We start from the raw sequence: 309 nt of genomic DNA, 5'->3' as shown, positions 1-309 counted from the left end.
CCGGTCCACCCTGGGCCTGCCCGGGGCCTGTCCATACCTGCCTGTTGCCCCAGAGCAGACTGGGGTGCTGACCTGGGCCTGGCCTGACCGGGATGGCCTGAGGGCCTCTTTGGCCACGGGGTGGCACCCGGGGCACGGGGTGCCTGGCAGGGGGCACAGCCTCTGGGGTGGAGGTGGGCTGGGGATAGAACTGCTGTGAAGCTCAGAATCTCAGGGTGTGGGTGTTTCTCTCCAGGGGTGCACAGGGGTCCAGCCTGGACACATCTCTCTCCTGGGTGTGCGGGCACGCCCACACACACACACACACAC

This window comes from Bison bison, unplaced genomic scaffold, assembly GCF_000754665.1.
Source record: "Bison bison bison isolate TAMUID 2011002044 unplaced genomic scaffold, Bison_UMD1.0 scf7180017850837, whole genome shotgun sequence".
Lineage (NCBI taxonomy): Eukaryota > Metazoa > Chordata > Mammalia > Artiodactyla > Bovidae > Bison > Bison bison.
The sequence above is the reverse complement of the archived record's forward strand: the minus strand, read 5'-3'. Positions refer to the sequence as shown.